The sequence below is a fragment of the Aricia agestis genome, chromosome 2, assembly GCF_905147365.1.
Source record: "Aricia agestis chromosome 2, ilAriAges1.1, whole genome shotgun sequence".
NCBI classification, from domain to species: Eukaryota; Metazoa; Arthropoda; class Insecta; order Lepidoptera; family Lycaenidae; genus Aricia; species Aricia agestis.
In genome coordinates this window covers 10301843-10322396 of record NC_056407.1, presented here as the reverse complement: position 1 = coordinate 10322396, position 20554 = coordinate 10301843, and the positions used below count along the sequence as shown (strand labels likewise).

Sequence of the window (20554 nt, the reverse complement as noted above, 5' to 3'; positions counted from 1 at the left end):
CATTTTTGTTAAGAACATTCTAGATTCTATAATATTGCAATTCGTAAGTTAGGGTTTCCTAACTTTTTTCCACTCAAGCATGGAGCTCCTTTCAAATAGTTTTACGTCTCCTCCGAAGAGAATATAAACTATGGTCTCCTCTCTGATGTTTATCCGACTTGATATTACATGTATTTCCAAACAAATTAAGTAACAAAAATAATGATTGAAAGGCTAATGTAACACTGAAGCTTTAAAATCTACTAGCGTAAGTTTGAAATTAAGATACACTTTTAAGATATGCTCAAAGCGAATTATTGTTAACATTCATTTTATTTGCTTCGGTCAAACATCCATGAAGTTTTATATGGCGATGCATTACCGTCTGAGACATTAGCCGTGTCTCACGTGCCCGGAGCTCGGAGGAACCACGTTCGTAATTTCAATATTTAACATCCCCATTTACATATTACGATTAATGCATCCACCCACGACACCGCGGCTCTCCCTACGTAATAACCCAAGTAAATGACTGCATAAAGTTGAATAATGAAAGGTTGAAAGGCAATTACGCTGAATTCGAACTCCAACTCAAACAAAGGCCCTTCTCGGATCGATCGTAAGCAAAATTCGTTCGCGTACGAGTAATTTACGAGAGCTCATAATAAGTTTGACGAGTTACTTTTTGAACCTAATTAAACATGAATAGGTGAGCTTAACTGTGTTTCCGTTTGTTACGTGTACTCTTACGTATTTCTTAAACATATATGATACAAATGGCTAACATGTGGCTGCCATTTCTCCTCCAGATCTAAGCGACGCTAATTAGCAACGAGTTTCGTCATAAACGTCAAATGCAGAATCTGCGAGAGCATTTCGCATACCGAAGCGTTTTAGTGTTAAATTCCTATTATTCTATTATTAGATCGGCGTGACACCAGGAACACTGGCGGGGGCAGTGACCTCCGCGGCCTCCGCCAACAAATAGTTTGATTTGCAGCAAATGCACTCTGCCAAGCCCGGCCGACGGTCATCCGGCGTGATAGTACACCGAACGTATTCGATTAATATTTCATACTTTAATTATTACAAAATATTATGTACCTTTTTAATAACAGTAGGTATCTACTTTCTATTTTTTTCGAATAATACCGGAAGGCTGTTTTGAAAAACTAAGATATTTAGAACTAAAGTATAACTTATAAGTATCTTGAAAGTATCTAGAGATCTAGATGTATTGCTGTAGCCTGTATACACTTTTTTTCAAGAATAAATTGCAACTTTAACAAAAATTTAGACCATACTTTGAAAATATATGTAGAAGAAATATTCAAGCAAACACTTATTGTATTATTAAAGTAAAATCGATTTTAAAGCGATTATCGATTTATAAGCAGTAGCACATGTTGATATTGATAAATAGCCGTCTGGTGGGGACACGTGTGATTGATTTGTCGCACCGAACACCGGGCACGGCGCGAATGTTTCATCATTAATATTACAGCCTAAAATTGTTTTAGTGCTAGGCAAAATTGAAACAAATCGCCCTAATTTCCGTTTCACAAATCGATGTAACATTAGCGGGTTTAAATTATTCTGATGTTGCCCTTTACCGCAGATATTACATGTGGAGAGACAGACAGAGAGACAGACATTATCTATAATCTATAATAATATAGATTATAGATAAATAATAGACAGGCCGATATAGAGACATAATATCTTTATAATATTAGTTTGGAATAAAACAATATAACAAATAAAGCTAACTTATCATTATTTTAAGTCGACGAAAACAGGATACTATAATTTAAAGTACTAAGTACATACCTAGTATAGCATAGTAAATAGCACATTTAGTGCTAAATGTCAGATGTGTTTGTTCAAACGACTAAGCTCTTAGCTCGCCTCTAAAACATCCTGCATAAGACATTGTCATTGATCAGGATCTTAATGAAATCGGAAGTCATTCAATGCAATAAATCATATTTAAATTAGATCCGGTATCATTGAAATCGACGTATTAAAATATTTTACATTTTGTCAAGACGGTTGTAGCGTAAAAATCGTCAGCGACTACAATATTATTATATTTTGAGCAATGAAATCTTAATTTATTTTAGTAACTAGCTGTTGCCCGCGACTTCGTCCGCGTGGACTTCAGTTTATAGCGCGCGATGTCAACAAAATTGATATTTCATTTTTTAATTTAAATTAAACTTTATATTTTTAAAACTTATTTAGCCCCCCAATTACACAACTTTACCCATAAACTATTTATCATTGATAGGTTTAAGGTTACGTCACTGCATAGATAAAGTAATTAAGAAATAACAATCGAAAAAAATCGAAACTTAAGTGTAAGATGATACCACCTTTTATAGAAAGACTTTTGAGCAAGCGTCAGCGTGATGTAGGAGACGCAAGGCACCATCTATTATGAATTTTGGAACTAACTTAATTTGAACAAATTTACGCATTTTCACCCCCTTACAACCCTTTTTTCCAGTAAAAAAAAGTAGCCTATGTCCTTTCTCAGGCTTTAGACTATCTGTATACAAAATTTCATTACAATCGGTTTAGTAGTTTCGGCGTGAAAGCAAGACAGACAGACAGAGATACTTTCGCATTTATAATATTAGTATAGAGTTTTAATAACGACGTACTTAATAGGCAACGGTCGCATCTATCTTGCAGAATAAGAATTTGCTCTGTAAAATTGTGTGATTTGGCGTTACTACTTAGTACTAGATACGATATTATGCTTAGTAGCTGTTTAATGTTTATGTATTACATTATATAACGTGAAATCGTTAATTTTCAATACCAAGTGCAATGTTAATAGTAATAAGGTGTCAAATTAATTAAAACTGCCATTGCCACCTTCGGTCTAATGAGTGACAATAAAATTGTTAAGTGTCACGTTCTCGAAGTTTTGTGAGGTAACGAGTAGGTAGAGCAGAATCTGAGCAACTTGGAAACGTAGAACTTTAGGTAGTAATGGGAATTAATGCTATTTTCTATTAATTTCATTAACATGCTAATTTTGATGTCACAGCATGCTAAGTATTATTGCTTTGCTATTTGCTAAAAATGCGGCATCGTGAATTATCGGTTCGCATCGCACCGCTCGCGTCGTGTATTATTTCGCATCGAGTGAAAAATAGCAATTCATTAACAGTTAGCACCGCGTTGCGAAACAGCGCGTACGTGATTTTTATCATGATCGCAGACTGTTGCTGCGCACGATAATATTAGCAATCGTATTTTTAGCATGTACGATTAATTTTATTATTGCTAATAGGCATTTAACAATTAATTATTATTGCTAATGCTATTAGCAATAATAATTAATTGTAAAATATATATAATTGTAAAATAAATAATTATATATATAAAAATATAATTAATTGTAAAATAAATACCAACACTAACTTTAGGCGTTTAGTGACGGTTTACCACTTATAACATGTCTCTTAGAATTACTTATTTTATAGCAAATAGCAATTATGGCTCTTGCAATTTTAAATTAATAGAAGTGTAATGAATATAAATCAGGGATATTTTATTAATGAAGGCGTAGGAAATTTGTCAAAATTAAGAAGTTGCCAATAAATTAATTTGTTTTAAGAATATTTTATCAATAAGCCGTATATATTGTGTCAAAATTAATAAATTGGCAATAAATTACTTGTCTTAAAGGAATTAATTGACAAGCTTTGAATATTCCCAGAGTTGGTTTCTAGAGTTTCTATGCACGCCTATAAATCTGTGTGCGGCGTACGAGACGCTTGTATGAAGTTTCCCCTCTTCGCTAATTTATTCGTTGCCGCGAGTCGACGAACTGGATACTAAGGCAAATCGCATTGAACAGTTTTGACACCAAAGTTAGATAAAACATTTGTATGGGACTTGGCATAAGCATCACAGGCGCTTTGATATCTACGCGTTATATCAAGTCCCAAAAGTGTTTGATATCTAACTTGGCTCTCAATTCTATCGAATGCAACTTAACTAAGTACCCTGATGGCGCAAGTCGACGCTGCAAGATTGATGAGTAAGTTAAAAGAGACTATTTATTTAGTCAATCCGATCACGCTTTGTCTCGCAATCGCGGTCCTTGCTGTCTGCGACTCAGCATGACACCAACAGGTCGTTTATCTCGTTATGACACGTATAACTTTATCTAGGGTTGGCAGGTAATCGAAAACTGAAAGGGCAAAACAGGCAAGTTTAGCAAAAATCGAGGCAAAAGTATACAACCGAACAAGTATACCAAAAGGTTGCACAGGCATCCATCTAAGTTAGTCTAATGGGCAACTAAAGTGCCAGTTTTATCTAGACTTTTTCTATGCTAGTTACAACCCTAAATGTAACGACTTATTTCATTTTTCTTGTCGTACAGCTTACATAGAAAATCACCGCGCCCGTAGCACACCTTAGTTTCTCTTGTATGATAACTAGTTGAACGAGTTGCCCGCGTGGAAAATTATTAAGTGTTATATGTTTTATGAACTACAACGTACCGACTAGTTGCTAACTCAGATTTTATCTCTAAAATTATTAGTTAAAACACACCCTAATAACTTGCTCTAAATTTGTAGTGAGCTCGTATCAAGTCTTTTAGATTTCTCAGAGAACATGATGATATAATTATTATCTAGAGGACAGCAGTAGGAAATTTGCCAAGTAATTGTTTGATGAGTGGTATTACAATTAATTCTGAAGGCAGTCAATACTGAAAACAAATGAAAATACGTAAACTCGAGGCACGTCTTAAATTAAATCGTGCTATGTTTGTTTCGCAGCCCAAACCACAAACAAAAGATTCAAGTGCTCGTGTAAAGAGACTAAGAATAAAGAACGTTTGAAGTCGTTAGTACTCCCCCTTCGCGGTCTACGAAACTTCTTAAATTTAAAACGAAGTGACGTGGTGCAACACTTCTACTGAAGACTGTGGTTTCTGCCATTAAACCCCCTTATGCCAGTCCGGGTTAAATTTAATACTGGGCTAAATACTATGTTTCTCGTGTTTATGAAAACAAAGTTACAATATTGTAACAAAGATTTAACTCTCGGACTGTTTAACATAGTTTGCTAAGGGTGAGCTTAAAATATGGTTTGAGCGGGACGATAACATTTTGCACGGTGCAAGCATGAACTCATGGAATTGACCACCCAAGGCGAAATCTATACTAATATTATAAATGCGAAAGTATCTCTGTCTGTCTCGCTTTCACGCCAAAACTACCGAACCGATTGTGATGAAATTTTTTTATACAGATAGTCTAAAGCCTGAGAAAGGACATAGGCTACTTTTTTTACTGGAAAAAAAGGTTGTAAGGGGGTAAAAATGGGTAAATTTGTTCAAATTAAGTTACTTCCAAAAATTCAAAATAGATGGCGCCGTGCTTTTCCTACATCGCGCTGACGCTTGCTCAAACATATTTCTATAAGAGGTGGTATCATCTTACATTCAAGTTTCGATTTTTTTTCGATTGTTATTTCTCTTTTACGTTATAAATTAACTCAGTACTTTATCTAAGCACGCGGATTAAGTCGTGGGCAACAGCTAGTTTAAAATAAAGTATAAACTCCCAACTAAAAATAATTACAGTGAAACTAAAAAGATGCTACAATCACAGCTTTTATCTAGTTTTTAATTAGTAAAATGGATCTATTATGTTACTGCGGTGAGCGGGTAAAGATTAAATTCTGCAAGAGAAACGTAGACGCGACGTAATAGCATTGTACAAATCCAATTAATGGTATCAAGACAGCTTGATGGATCGATATCTATACTAATATTATAAAGCGGAAGAGTTTGTTTGTTTGTTTGTTTGAACGCGCTTATCTCAGGAACTACTGGTCCGATTTGAAAATTTCTTTCAGTGTTAGATAGCCCATTTATCGAGGAAGGTTATAGGCTATATTTTATCGCACTAAGACAAATAGGAGCGAAGAAACAGAGGAATGTGTGGAAAAAAACGGGGGAAATTATTTGAAAGGCCTTATCTCACGAACTACTGGAGCAATTTTTCTGTTATTTGGCACAGATAAGAAGTAGACCACGTGAAGGATCATAGGCTATATTTTGTAGACTAATTTGTCTGTGAAATATCTAATTTACGCGGGCGAAGCTGCGCGGAACGTTATATTTTGCGTAGTCACGACATCACGCGTAAACGGCTGGACCCATTTTGCTGAAATTTGGTATAAAGATACTTTGAGTCTCGAAAAAGAACATAGGATACTTTTATGATTTGCGCGTAAACTATTCAATCTGTTCTGATGGAATTTGGTATGGAGATACTTTGAGTCTCGAGAACGGACAAGGAATACTAATTTTGTCCCGGAAAATGTACGGTTCCCGCACAATTAACTTTAATTATTATCGCCTAAACTATTCTATCTATTTTGACGAAATTTGATATGGCAATACTTTCAGTCTCGGGAAAGGACAAGGATACTTTTTATCCCGGAAAATATATGGTTCCCTCACAATAAACTTTTATGATTCTCGCCTAAACTATTTAATCAATTTTGATTAAATTCGGCATGGAGATTGGAGATACTAATTTGAATCTGGGACAAGGAATGTTTTTTGTCCCGGAAAAATGTGCTGTCTCCACACAATATACTTTTCTGATTTGCGCGTAAACGACTCAATCGATGTACGGGAACAACTATAAATAAAGTCCACGCTGACGAAGTCGCGGGCAACAGCTAGTTAGTTATAAGTTTTGATAAACCCAGCCCAGAACAAATAGGAATGAGATTGAAAAACTAATTACTTTTTTTTTATTGAAATAAGGGGGCAAACGAGCAAACGGGTCACCTGGTGGAAAGCAACTTCCGTCGCCCATGGACACTCGCAGCATCAGAAGAGCTGCATGTGCGATGCCGGCCTTTTAAGAGGGAATAGGGTAATAGGGGAGGGTAGGGAAGGGATTAGAGAATAGGGTAAGGGATTGGGCTTCCGGTAAACTCACTCACTCGGCGAAACACGCTGTTTCACGCCGGTTTTCTGTGAGAGCGTGGTATTTTTCCGGTCGAGCCGGCCTATTCGTGCCGAAGCATGGCTCTCCCACGTGTTGCACATTACTTCAGCAGTTTCAGATGTACAGCTGATGTTTGAGATAAATTTCTTGAATAGGCTTTAAAACTTTGTCATAAAGGACTTCTTACCCTTCTGAAAGAAATGCCCTTCACAAACCTACAAACCTATCAACATCAGTCAGCCGAGAAAAACCGGCGAAACAAATTCGGTCGGAATTCGCCTTTCAAAAGAGACTGAACATTTTTTGGATATAAATCGAATAGATGAGAGCATAATATTTGAAAATCGTCAACCATTTGCTAGAAGGTGCGAATATTATAAGATTTATAAGCACACCATAATTTCTCGGCAGACGATAAACATAGCATTTCAATGGCAATCATATATTTTCCAAGTGTGTGGGTTAGCAATTTTTCTGGAGAGCAATTTCAAACAATGGGCGTACGTATTTGCGGGGTGCGGGACGGGCGGGGGACAGGCGGGACCGATACGCTTGCGTTCCTCGTGTTTGCTTTTGTCTGGCTCCCTGTTTGTAAGATTTTTTATTTTATATCGCAAATCGTTATAGTGTCATCTACGAATAATAAAAACTATTATTATTCGTAGAGTGTCATTCTTTTACCCGACAAATAAGTGAACAATATTGTTCGCGAATATGACGCGTGTCCCAAACTTAGTTAAGTACTTATATTTTGTTCATCAAGTTGGCCTATGAAGGCCAGTCTTGGTTACTTAACCAAGGCCTCTTGGATCAAGGCCTTTAATTAATTAAGAAATTTAAAAAAAAACCCGCCAAACAACTTTAAAAAGTAATTAAATAATATTATATTTTACTGACTTTAAGTTTAAATAATTCCTAAGTGTAAAGGGATATTTTAGTCCATAACTGTCACGGTGTGTCGGGGGACCGCCAACAGTATTTTCCATTTTGTATCGCCATGTCACTGATTGTCTCGATTCGGTTCCCTAAAATTGACCCTTAAACTATAGTGTAATGTGAAATCAAACATCTACATTAGCGGTCCCCCGATACACATATAAAAACAATTATAGACTAAAATATCAATTTACACTTAGGAATTATTTAAACTTAAAGTCAGTAAAATATAATATTATTTCATTACTTTTTAAAGTTGTTTGGCGGGGTTTTTTTTTAATTTCTTAATTTAATTTTATTTCAAGCTTTTTAAACTTGTGTTGGTTATAGTGCAGAATAATTCCTATCAACAGGATCATATTATATCCGAATGAATACAATCTAGGAACGTCCTTTTGGATGAGGCCGTCAATATGAGTCCAAACATGAAACCTCCACTTTGGGTTCATATGGAGCTCGACTCCTATAGAATCCAGGTGATGCTGCAGCAGCAACATACAAAAATTTATTGGTTATTTATGTCTTACTAGTTGTCGCAATTAAAATGAGCCCAAACACGAAACCATTGCTCTAAGTTGGTGAGGAGTTGGGTATCTTATAATTGATTACCAGGTGATGCTGCAGCACCAGGTCAACTTTCCATCATCGTGTAAATATTCATAAATGTTACGAACTAGAATGCAATAAAGCCCACCAAACGACTGCAAGTTGCTAATCGGCCCTTCACGAACCAGATGAACCGCGATTTTTCAGCACGGAGCAGGCTGATGATGATGAACTATAGCTAAGAACACTCTCAATTAAGTCAGCTTTCAAACAAAAAAAACTAGATCAAAGTCGGTCCACCCGTTTGGATGCTACGATGCCACAGACAGACAGACAGACAGACAGACAGACAGACAGACAGACAGACAGACAGACAGACAGACAGACAGACAGACAGACCGACAGACAGACAGACACGTCAAACTTATAACACCCCTCTTTTTTGTCGGGGGTTAAAAAGAACGCAAAAATGACTCGTGGCCCACATATAAATTTTATTATAGGTAAGTGACAAATGTAAGATATGCGACATACATAATATGTAATAAAGTTCACAGAGTGAAACATCAGCATTTATGATTTTAGCTAGGAAAGTAATTAAGGAATATGTACAATATATCAGTAAGTATATATAAAATTGTAAATCCTCAGTTTTACTGCCTCGTAAACGCATGAAGTGGAAAATATTATATCTAAAACTTCAGATATGTATAGTTCATTTTCTTGATAATGGCTAATGACTAATTTTAAATCTTTTCCTAGAAGATATTATTTTAAAAAATATTTTCTATTTTTGAAGACTTGAAAACGAAAAACATGTTCATTAAATTAAATAAAATCTGGGCTAAAAACAAACGCCTCCAATCTCACACATTTCTTTAATAACAGTCATTATGACGAAGTATTCGCGGCATGGCAAAATTTCAATGCTCAGGCATTTTCTCGCGTGAATGAGCCTCACGTCTTGAAGATTCCATGCTGCCGAAGAACTGGACTCGGGTTAAACATAGATAATTCAATTTCATTTAGGGCCTGTTTCACCGCTTTCTGATAAAGTACCTTATTAGGCAACACAACTTTTTTGACAGATTCTCCATACTTGATCTGTCAAGTTAATTGGTGGATAGCCTTATCAGGAAGTAGGGAAACAGGCCCTTAACGTTATAAAATATTAGATCTTTCCCGAAAATTTGTTTTGTTGTGTTTATCGGGAATAGTTTTTACTGAGATAAAAACTATGCTTTCCCGTTGATATCGTTGCTTTCCTGAGACTCAAAACGAGATGGAGATAATTGATAATGACGAATCAAAATCGATTTAGCGATTTAAGCGTGAGCAGGGCTGTAGCTAGAGTCAGGTAGGGCAGCATTGTTTACAGGTAGGGCGGAAGTAAAAAAAATCATAATTGATTGATTTTTTTGGATTTTGGTCCCCCCCCCCCCCCCTTTTTTTACGTAGAGAAATGCTGTGACGCATTCCGCATGGGATGGGGACTCCCGCTGCGGATATGTGGGACTCGCCGCGGGCGAAGATGGTGTGTGCCGCGGCCCTACCCACTAAAACTCTACGGTGCTCCTAGCCACCGCTTCCTGACGAAGTCGCGGGAACTGTACGACACCACCACTTCGTCAGCGGACGTCTGCTTAGTGGGCTGCAGACTCTTCTCGATGGGAGCGTTTTACTCGCTCCCCAGGCCAAGCATAGGCCCCAATGGGGGCTTGCTTCTAGAATCTAGACCATTCCACTGCGTTTTGTCGCGATGCGCAGGAGCACACTGCGCATCGCGACCCTCTCGGGGACTCAGTGCAATGGGCGACGGCATCCCTATACCGCCGCCCTGAGCACCCCGGTTATGGCGGGACGTTGTCGCCATTGTTGGCACGACGTCTACGCCTTTGCCGTCTTCTGGGGTCGAGCGCCTCCCTTTCTCTTATGCGCTCGGCCTACTCTTTGGCGGAGATAACTTCTTCGGCGAAGTCTTCCACCGCTTTCCAGTCCGGGTCGCCGCGCAGCAAGGCTCGCACCAATGCTGGCAGCGTGATGTCAGGTCCGATTGCGGCCGTCAGGGCCGCGCGTTGTCCAATTCAGGAGGGACAGGCCGTCACGGTGTGATCGGCCGTATCCCTGTCCGCGTCACAATGGTACAGCGTGTATTCTCCTCCCTTCCGACGATCTCGCACAGGTACCGACCGAAGCACCCATGCCCGGTCAGCACCTGCGTGAGGCGGAACGAGAGTGCTCCTGTCTTCCTGTCGAGCCATTCCTTGAGTACCGGGCGGATCGCCAGCACCAAGTCTACGCTGACTTGTGGGTTCTCTAGCCGCTCCCTCCACATTTCAATAGCCGTCTCTCTAGCGTCATTCCTCCACCGACGTACGACGTCCGGTGGGGGGTTGCTGCCCCCCGCGCGGGCTTCTGCACAACGCCAGAAAACGTCGGCGAAGGCACGCGTGTCTAAATCCCAAGGGATGACTCCCGCGAGCAGGCATACCGCATCTTTAGATGTTGTGCGGTAGCCACGGACGGCTCGGGTAGTCATCATCCTTTGTAGCCTGCCCAATGCAAGCCGGTTCTCTTGCTGCAGATGGTCTGCTCAGATCGGCGCCCCATACATGACCATGGAGCGCACGACCCCCATATACAATCGCCGGCAGCTAATGCTCGGGCCCCCGAGGTTCGGGAGCAACGAGGCCAAGGCTCCGGCGACCTTCGCTACCTTCGTCTGGAGCTTCTTGAAGTGCTCCTAAATGTCCATCGGCTATCTAGGACGAGACCCAGATACGTCATAGATGGTGTGACGTTAATCTGGGTCCCACCGACTATAATCGCCAATCCGGGGGGTGGAGAGTTCCTTGGCCCGTGAAAGCATATGGCTTCGGACTTCTCCAGCGCCACCTTTAGACCCAGAGCTCTGATCTTCCGTACGGTCTGAGCGACACCTGCCGTTGCAAGGATGACGGCCTCTCTGTATGTTATTGCACGGCTGACGGTGCAGGTATCGTAACATACTTCTTCCACGCCGGGTAGATTCGCGCATGAAAGCACCGGGTCGTAACCGACGTTCCACCGGCCCGGTCCCAGGGCTGAGCCCTGTGGGACGCCGCAGTCGACTGCTTCTTCTTCCCAGCCGTCTTGAGTCGGGAATTGCACTGAGCGTTCCGAGAGATAATCGCCGATGGTGATGCGCAAGTATCTCGGAACGCCGTGGTCCCCCCCCCCCCCTAGCTACGGCCGTAAGCGTAAGTTAAATGAAATGACTCACACTTATATAATCAAAAAAAAAACTGTATGTTTTGTTTCAGCAAATTATTTGCTATGTTTCTAATAAGGCCTTTATTACAATAATAAATCAAGAACATATTACTGTAACTAGCTCATCTAGTGTCTACTACATTATTTACTACAATAATAACCGAGTTAACAATAAAACTCATGAAAAACAACGTACAGGTTTAAGTAATTCTTTCCGTAGACGAGTTTTAGTGGAACATGAAAAGTTACTTATTCTGACTTAGTTTTATCGTTAACTATGTTGTTAGCAACGAGTATGTGACACGAATTAAATGTTACACATTAATCGTTCTGCAACTCAATTTGAGACGAGTTTGAGTTAACTTTGTTTATACGATAGGTAAAAATTTAGCCCTAAGGACTTAACATAAAGAAAGCCTAAAGAAATAATGTTCATGAAAAAACTTTTTAAATACACAATATTTAGATTAAAATTAATTTAAAAGGATTATTGATAAGTATTTATACATAATACTTAATAACTGTAGTACTTAATATTGATAAATCGATGACAAAGTATAGAATCATAATATTTAAACGATATTATTTATACTTTATCATCTATTTAGACAGAAGATCATTACTCACTTTAGTGCGAATTTCGCAAAACTGTTGATAACAGCTGTAATACGTGGTCTTTGTAATTTCAAAGAGATGGCGTAGCAGACAAAGAAAAGCATGATTTAAAATTTCGAAGAAAATATCAGTAGGTCAGTGAATGCTATAATGGAAAATCCCCTCATGTCAGAAGTCACAATGACTTCGTGTATGCACCGTTCATAGTTATCTTGCCCCTGAAACGACCTCTATGTTAGTGACATAAGGAGCACAAGCTATATAGCGGTGAAATCAGAGATATCTAGGGTCAGGAAGGTTTGTCACTAATTAAGAATTGAGTAAATAATAGAAATTCAAGATTCCAACTATATGTAGAGTTAGAACTCTACCAGGTATTTAAACTAGATTTTCCCTCAAATTCGTCCGTTTATACTTTATCGCGTGGGAACTGTACATTTCGTTAGTCCTTTATCGCTACTCAATGTAGCTTCAAGCTCCATCAAAATCGGTTCAACGGTAAATGTGAGAAAATAACAGTGAGACAGCAAACTTTTGCATAATAATATTTAGTATGAATAACATAACTAGGTATCTATATAATATTAATACGCGAGTGAAAATCTTTTTACGAAAAATGCGGAAATGGATATGGAGAAGGAGTGCATCGAGCTTACTTATATTGTTTTAAAAATTATACTTTTATCTATCATTATTTAATTAAATAAAACATTACACACGACACAATGTGCACACTACGATATTTTGAATGACAATCCTATACATACACACGAATTGTACTCTTTCATTTATGGTTGAAGTCTGTTGTCAAATTGAAAATAGATTTTAAAATTAATAAAGTCAATAATATTTTGACAATAGAATATCAATAGAAAAGCGTTGGAAACTTATAAGTAACACTAATTATTTAATTTTTTATTTGAGGTCTTTCGACCATTGGCGATCTCTAGTACCTGTTTATAAATTATCAATTTAATAGTATCCTCTACACGAAATTGTTGGCTGTCTAACTGAGAGAGTCGTTTACATAAACAATATATGTCACGAATTAACAGTATGGGTTGACGTTTACATTACACAGCACATGCATTGTCGCAGCGTAAAATGATACCTACATAAAATAATACATACATAACGTATGATTGGTGTAGGTCAAGGAGAGCGTGAGTAATGACAGTTACTCTGTGGACACGTTATAAAATATAAATAAATACAGTGGTTAATATAGTGTGATTCATATAACAACATTTTCTCTTGCGTTTTGAAGACCGTTCTTTCCTTATACTCACAAATATCTGCACACATAACCTCAGTCCTCACACAAGGATTTTGATGATATACCAGTCTTCTACATTGGTAGACGGTAGACCATCTGTATACTTGACGATATACATCTTTACTCTTTCAGTAGCAAAATAAGTAGTTGCTGTATTACGTGAGTAAAGCTAGTGACGTCTACAAATAGGTATATATTCTGTGGTGACATGAAGATGTCAAGAACGTATTTTGAGTTACACAGGCTACTGTATAAGTACCTACATAATATATAACAAGGTGTACCAAACCTAAGTGATAAAACTTTCAGGTCTGTATATGTTCCTTATATAGAGTTCACTGTGGAAATAGCAGTGCTGAAGGAGTATTTTTTGTGATTTATATTGGCAAGCAACCCCACGTCATGTATGTTTCCATACAAAGGCACAGAATACATAATTATTAGTAACAAACAAAGGTGAAAAAAGTTACTCTTTCAGCGCTGCTACTTCCACAGCTAACTCTATAATACAGGGGACTCATCCTAAAGTAGTTTACATTTGTCACTTGGTTTTGTAACACCCTGTATAATATGTTGTGTTTTGGCTTTAACAAAAACTGCAAAAAAAATACATTTTCAGTTTTCACGCTATAAAAAGGCGACCTACAAATATTTGTCACGTTGAGTCACGATTCACAATAGGTACAAAACAGTATAACTGCATAAATATCACCGCATTGGCGCCGCCCTTGGATCGAGTCAATTATGCAAATATTCAAATACAAAACAAACTAACGAGTTATCCGATTTGTAAATTTAAATACTGGTTCAGAGCGTCTTGGAGTGTATTTTTAACAGATATGCAATGTGAGACCACGTGTGCGTTTCAGCTGTGTCAATACCACTATTTACCTACGATAAACTGCTTAAGAAATACCTTTAAGTATATAAATCGGTTTGCGTTTTGAGTCTTAATAAAAGTATGTTACTTAAAAGTTAGCTGTTAGAGTAACAGAAGGACCCAATAACTTGTAATAAAAGTACTTATGTTAGTTAGCTGGAACGACAGAAGGACCCAATGGGAACGAAAGATAAATGACAAAAAATATACGATTAGAATTTAGAGAGAAAAACTACTATACTTGTTGAGTATTTAGAATAACACGTCTCATTATTTATACCAGTTTATACATAAGCCAATACACAACGCTATTGAAATGATAAAATTCCTTTAAAAAGTAAGGATCTGTTTCTAAACAAATTATAATACATCTTCACAGCACTAATGATTAAAAAATCTAGCCAATTTAAGTCAATAAATTGAAGATCTCTCCCAAATTGAAAACGAAATACTTGAAACGCTGAAGGTAATCTATTTGGTAAGATAAACACTGGATAGGTCTCGGTTCTGAATTAATTGGCTCAATATCTGCTATTTGATCCGACTCAAATGCAATATTCTCGTTCTGTACGCTGAATCAAATTGAATACAGGCTAAAGATTTAATTTGTCTACAATATCATTTTATATCCACTTAAATTTAGAGGCGAAATTGCACAAACATTGAGATTTTAAAAAGAAAAAAAAGAAAAATGTTATGTGTTTAAAAAAACAGGAATGCTGTTTTTTTTTCTTCAAAAATAAGACTTGATCGCATAATGTGATGAATTTTGCTACCATAAATTCACTTTTTGAATGCTAAATAAATCTTTTTGAAGGGGAAATCAAAGTGGTCAAAAATCTTTAATGCAATTTTCATTTTAAATATTCGAATGCGATACGATTCCAAAAATAAATGGGAGCATTTGACGTGTAGAACGATAAATCTGTCTAGTAATAATTTGCTCGCATTTAAAGCACAGATAAATATTTAAATTAAATTCGCGCAAGAAATAAATTATTGTTGTATGAAAATTCTAGGATATAAATAGCCATTTTGCGCTATAACGATGAATTGAACAGCTATTAAATCAATAACTCTACTATTTTTTGGAAAGTTCCTGTAGCAAATCTAGAAGATTTGCTACAGGAACTGCTTTCCAATCTGCGATCCTACAAAAAGAAACGTGGAACAGAAATTCGAACATAACATAAATACCTTTAAACCGATGAAAATAACATGAAAAGACTCGATGCGAAAATAACAAACAGCGCAGCGTTTTTATTGATATAAATAAATCTTTGTGTCCGAATTAAATTTGTATTTATAGAATTCTATGGCCAATTTAAATTGCTTTTGTAAGTAGGTTTACGAAACGCTTGCCGGTTTTTGTTGATCATCGGTATTAATAAAGGGCAGGAGTTTTTAGATAGAGACTCTACATAGAGTTCATTAATTCATTATATTACGAAAAAAAAGAAAGAAACTCTTGGATTCAATCTCCGAATGGAAAGTATAGAGTATAGGACTAATTTGGCAGAAATTCGACAATAAAGCGACGTCGGGAAAGATTTTTTTTATTGGGCATTTAAGTCACATAAGGCACCCGCTGATTTTTTGCGAGCTGCTGACATAAGCACAGAGCAGCTGACATAAAAGACAGTGCTGCTGGCATAAAAAACAGAGTGCTGCTGACATAAAAGGCACAATGCTGCTGACATAAAAGACACAGTGCTGCTGACATAAAAGACACAGTGCTGCTGGCATAAAAAGCACAGCGCTCCTGGCATAAAAGCACAGTGCTCCTGGCATAAAAGCACATTGCTGCTGGCATAAAAAGCACAGCGCTCCTGGCATAAAAGCACAGCGCAGCTGACAAAAAAAAAACAGTGCTGCTGGCATAAAAAGCACAGCGCTACTGGCATAAAAAGCACAGCGCTCCTGGCATAGAAGCACAGCGCTCCTGGCATAAAATATAAACTAAGTTGGCAACACAATAACAGTAATTTAAGTTGAAAAATAAATATGATTACACTATCACCATACACCGATACATGCAGCGCGATAACCCTGCACTCGAGTCACCTCTGTGTTATCTGTTGTTGCTCACAAATAAAGATTTATCTGCGCGAAAATAATACTGATAACGACATTATTGCATTGAATAATAGGCAGTTCACAGACGAGACGCGGCGGTGCTGTGTGGTTCAAATTTGAACTTTATTCACCAAGGATGTGGGCTATGCGGCTCTTGTGAATATTTCTGTAGAAATATGAACTTCTTAGACACCAGTTCTCAACAAACTTTTTTCATGAATATTCTTAAAGATCTGAAATGCCGAACGAAATCGTATTAAAATATCGTGAAATAAACTTAGGTTTTTTTTTTATTTAAATAAAATATATTTATCATAAAAATTGTTGGCGGGAAAAGTGGTATCAACAAGTATCAACTTATCGCCTTTAAACGCAATGAGCTGACATTTTAGTATAATTTATACTTTATTAAAAATATTGAAAGACGCTTTTCATGAAAATGAATTAAAATTACACCAAAACATGAGCGTGACATTTTTGCACAAAACGTGACACCTCTCGTCACAAGTGACACTTCGACACTTGCATGACGAGTTAGTGAATTTCACCCCTTGTAGGTATGTACGAGTCAAAGGTAAAGTTTTCACAAAACAGCCTCACAAAAAGGCAGATTCAAAAGCCACTTCACACTGCGCTGCCGACCATGGATGTACTTACTGGATGCGCTGACTACTATAAACTTTAATACTAGTATTTTCAGATATATTACTCCCACACCGGTTTTGGTGACGGTGGCCAGTTTCATTGAAACCAGGCCAGACACGCAGGAGTAATTTTATAGTGCCCAAGTGGGTGCGCATTTTTTGTAGTTTTATATTTTATTGTTATTTTGATTTATTGCTAGCCTTAAAAAAATATTTTGTGATGTCACACCTTTGGTCCCAGCAGAAAACCAGTGCAGCAGACTTGTAGTCGCTGGTAATGCTGAGCTGGGTCCAGTTTTGACGTCACACAATTTAATATTATTGTATTTTTTGTGTTCTTTATTTCTTTGTGTATTTTTGTAGTAATGTTATATTGTGTTGTGTGATTGTCAAAATAAACTTATTCTTATTCTTATTCAGTACACAAGAGCACTCTCTATTCCTTTACTCTCATAACCCAGTCGGACGGAAGACCGACACGACTGGCGAGAGATCAGGCGCAGGACCGACTTTTTACGTGCCCATCCGACGCATGGATCATCTAATACTTGTCAGACAATTAGGTGATCTGCCTGCATTGTCCTTACCAAACTTGGAAATAACATGTTTCCAACGCGGGAATCGAACCCACGACCCCCGAGTCAAGAGCCACGCTCTAAGCCACTGGACTACGGAGGCGTCATTAATTTTCATATAGAACACACATTGACTAGATGACGCCCGCAACTCCGTTGCGCTAAAATTCGTTTATCGCACAGTTTAAAAACGGATTTTCGGAAACAAATACTATCCTACTTCCTTTCCCTTCCCCCAAAGAAAAAAAATTGTATGTAGATAATACAAAATTTTATTTAAATCGGTTCAGCCGTTTAAAATCATGAAGAGGTAATAGATCATTGACATTGATTAGTGATTACATTAGAATCTGTCATAATTATTGTAGGTGTTATTAATCGTGTAATAATTAATACTTTTAGTACTTTCTCACAGTTACTAACCGGTTTAAAGATTAGTTTTTTCGGAAACATTAATTTTAAGAACCAATTAGTTGGAAATACGAAGTGGGTTGTTGAATTTAATCTCTTAACCTAGAGGTAATCGCCAGATTTATATGACATAAATTTAAAATCTAGTTCTATTCCTAGAAAATGTTTAGTTAAAAATATTTTGTGAGAAAGGAAGGAACGTAGTCGTGACGAAAACATGGCCAAAACATGGCATAGATGCGATGGATAACCATTGGATGGATTGCAAAGCAGTGTACAGAAAGCACAAACGAGTTCGATCATGTGAAATTGTAGACATCACCGTTCGTAAATCGTAATAGCACTATGGACCACTATCATGGGCCAAGAGACAGCATAACAGAAATCTATTGCGATTTGCGAGAAATCGTTCTGAATTTGAGGTAAGGCAACAAACTGGCATACCAGCGAACTCTACCTTACGCCGATCCAGCAACAGTATTTAGTTCTGCATACATTTCGTCCAATGTCGCAACTCGCAGGCTATGTTTGCAATTTACGTGGCTTGCGGCTGAATCGCGCTCAGAATAAACAACTCGGGCCCTAGGGTCAGATGTAATTCTATAAATCCATTCACCGACTGTCATAAGCGTTTTCAAGCATTACATTTGCGACAGACTTTGTTAATTTAATAAATTGTAAAGTGGTCTGCGCGGGAATTATTCCAATTTGCTTTGCTAATTTCGTCCTGTCTTGACCAACTGCTGGCAAATAGAGTTGTATTTTCGTTGCGTAGGTAAAGATTTATTTTATGCTGATCGTTAAAATATTATTATAGATTTCAATAAGAACATTCTTAAGCACCAATCACTTTCATAATTTACATGAATATTCAGATTCTCAAATAGTCAAAAGCATATTGTTATCATACTCTTGTAGTTACAAATTACACTGTTTGATTAGTATTTAGTACCCTACACTATTTCATACAATAAATCATTGTTCAAAACATAGACAGTAACTACATAGTAACTCATTTATGATTAAATACATTTTGGTCTTACATAAACAGAACACAAATATTATTATTATGTATCGTCATTCGTCAGCGGTGTACTTCAGATTTAGGTTATCTATTTCTATACTGATATCAAAGATTATGTTAAAATATCTTTAGTGCAGTTATGCACTTATCATTTTTAACAGATAAAATGCACATTGACAAATCATTCAAGATATGATGAGATAAACTTTTCATAAACATAAACTGAACTTCTACAACATGGAACTGAAAATAGTTTAATTTCTGAATTAAAACAAACTTGCATAATTATTCTAGTTTTTGATCTTCTGGTTACCAGTAACCACCCTATTATTCTTTATTATCTCACCGTTAGTTATTATTATTTTGTTATCTCTATTTATAAAAAATATCATAGATGTTTGTTTTTATCTATTTCTATAACTTGACCGACAACAAAAGGAGAAGTCTTCATCTGTTAATCATTATTTTTATTAATATATTTATATTTGCACTTATTTCTACATTTTCCTACATTTTCGAGTACAGAAATACAAGAATATATGGGTGTATTGATTGCAGGAACTTCCAGAATCGTCTTCGCACACGTTGTACAGTGATAAGCTATCGTTAAGCCAACACAAGCACACCCGCGCGTTATCGTTTCCTTGACAATTAGGAAACAAATACTGGTGGAACAAAATGAACTTATCAACCACCGATCGCTATTGGTGAGATTAATTCAATTTAGACTAGCGCCCGCGAGATACAAAACTGTCTAAACGACATTTTCTTTCTCGTACATCTCTATTGATATGATAAGGACGGAGAATACTGTTTTCCTTCGTATTTTTCATCGTGCACTAAATTTTAAGTCTGCAGCAATGAGAACGATATTAGGGTAAAGGTAGAGTATGGAAAATGTAAATGCCATCACAAAAACGGTTATAGCGGCTTAAAGGTGCGGTTTTAAACCTTTTAAGGAATACATTTTTAAACGCACCTAAGTGTTTTGTTTTTGTTGCAAATTTTATTGCACGTGTAATGTTTAATGCATATATATGCCTATCTAATCTCGAACATAGGCACGCTTCAGCGATTAGATACATGTTGTTTATTATATTATGTATTTATGATAAAAATTACCCCACCGCTTCAAGAGGATTGTCTTTTCAGTGTTTTTATGTAATGCTCTATACTTCTAAGAGGCCTGCGAAGTCTAGAGGGTGCGGAACTCGGAAGCCTTCTATACAGAAGGTTAAAGTCTATACAGAAGGTTAAAGTATATAGTATGCTTAAAGTATATTACATCAAAACAATGTAATACTTACTTTAAGCAGAAATGCGTAAGAACTTGGTACAA

At 37.1% G+C, this 20554-nt stretch overlaps 1 protein-coding gene across 1 annotated transcript in view; it reads right to left on the bottom strand.

Annotated features, from left to right (window-relative positions):
• Positions 1-20554, bottom strand: part of LOC121735502 (headcase protein) — a 79340-nt gene that overhangs the window by 2246 nt on the left and 56540 nt on the right. The window lies entirely within an intron of this gene.